The sequence below is a fragment of the Myotis brandtii genome, unplaced genomic scaffold (assembly GCF_000412655.1).
Source record: "Myotis brandtii unplaced genomic scaffold, ASM41265v1 scaffold397, whole genome shotgun sequence".
In the NCBI taxonomy this organism is placed as follows: domain Eukaryota; kingdom Metazoa; phylum Chordata; class Mammalia; order Chiroptera; family Vespertilionidae; genus Myotis; species Myotis brandtii.
Window position 1 is genome coordinate 4,256,978 of NW_005365229.1, and position 2,127 is coordinate 4,259,104.

The window sequence follows — 2,127 nt, forward strand, 5'->3', positions numbered from 1 at the left end:
TATATATTAGAGGCCTGGTGCACAAAATTCGGGTGTGGGGTCCCCTCAGCCTGGCCTGTGCCCTCTTGCATTCCAGGAGCCCTCAGGGGATATCTGACTGATGGCTTAGGCTCGCTCCTGCCACTGCCGCTGTGCTCGCCAGCCATGAGCCCGGTTCAGGGCTTCTGGCTGAGTGGCGCTCCCCCTGTGGGAGTGCACTGACCACCAGGGGGCAGCTCCTGCATTGAGCGTCTGCCCCTTGGTGGTCAGTGCACGTCATAGTGACCGGTTGTTCCACTGTTTGGTTGATTTGCATACTAGTTTTTTTTTGTATAGGATATACTAGAGACCTGGTGCACAGATTCATGCAACGGTGGTGTCCCTTAGCCTGGCCTGTGGCTCTCCGACATACCCAAAGGGGTCCCGGATTGTGAGAGGGCACAGGCCAGGCCGAGGGACCCCACCGGTGCACAATTGGGGCTGGGAAGGGACTGTGGGATGGCTCCAGGATGTGTCCAGCCCGTCTCACCCAGTCCCAATTGGCTGGACCCAAGCAGCAAGGTAACCTACCAGTTGGAGCGTCTGCCCCCTGGTGGTCAGTGCACATCACAGCTACTGGTCAAACGGTTGCTTAGGCATATATATATATATACATATATATATGTATATATATGTATAAAGATTATCTATTTTTACAGAGAGGAAGGGAGAGAGAGAAACAATGAAAGATGTGTGAGCAAAACATCGGGGAATTGAACTGGTACCCTTTTGGTGCACAGACCAATGCTCAACCAACTGAGACACACTGGCCAGGGCGCCACTTATATTTGAGCTTCAGTTTCCTTTTTTGAAAGTTGGGAATAATAAAATAAATCAGGGAATAATAATGGCACAAAGCAATGCATATTGTGGGTGGGGGTGGGGGTGGGAGTGGTGCTCCCACTGTGCCAGGTACATGGGGACTGAGGCCAGAGTGTAGTAACCAAGTCACTTCTCAGCCCACAATGAATGCCTCCAGACATGAACTTGTTGAATAGAAAGGCAGATGGAAGCCTGCATTTTTAAGAACTATACATTTTAAAAGGTGGAATTCACAATAAAATCAACCATTTTATTTTTATTTTTTATTATTATTTTTTTAAAATATATTTTATTGATTTTTTACAGAGAGGAAGGGAGAGAGATAGAGAGCCAGAAAGAAACATCGATCAGCTGCCTCCTGCACATCTCCTGCTGGGGATGTGCCCGCAACCCAGATACATGCCCTTGACCGGAATCGAACCTGGGACCTTTCAGTCCGCAGGCCGACGCTCTGTCCACTGAGCCAAACCAGTTTCGGCTAAAATCAACCATTTTAAAGGGAATGATTCAATGTGGCATTTACTATTCACAATGTTGTGCAACCATTATCTCTAGTTCCAAAACATTTCCATCACTCCAAAACGAACCACTTACTAATTAGTTTTCCCATTACTCTTCTCCCAGCCTCCGCCAACCACCAATCTGCTTTCTATTTTCTTTAGTATTTGTAAAAATTAAAACTAATTTACATTCGGTAAAATTCACACTTTCCGTCTTTGGTTGTGAGTTTTGACAAATGCGAACAGTGGTATAAACACCACCGCAATCACAATATAAAGTTCCCTCATCCCCAGTGTTCCCTCAGGTTCCTTTGTGGTCCACCCAGCTCCTGGTAACCATCGATCTATTCCTACAGGTTTGCCTTTTCCAAAATGTTGTAAATAGAATCATATAATATTTAGCCTTTTGAATCTGGATTCTTTTACTTAACATTGCAACTAAATGTGGGGGTACATCTAACTAAATTTACATAAGTTGACTACGTGTCTGAAGAGAGGGACTTAGCTAGAATCTGGGCGGGGACGCCCCTTCCCAAGGCCAGTCCGGTGCGAGGCGGGCCCACGGGCTCCGTGCAGTTCCCAAGAGAGTCAACAGAGGGCGCTGCGGACCCGGAACACCTGGTTCAGTGGCTACAGGCCAGAGGCGGGGCCTAGGATGGGGCCAGGAAAGTCCTCCTCACCCGACTTGCCTGGAGGCCGTAGGCGGTCTCACCAGCGGGCAGCGGAAGTCGGTGTACCGCCCCTGGCCCCGCCTCCTCGCCTCGCCCCGCTGGGCGCTTCGGTGCGC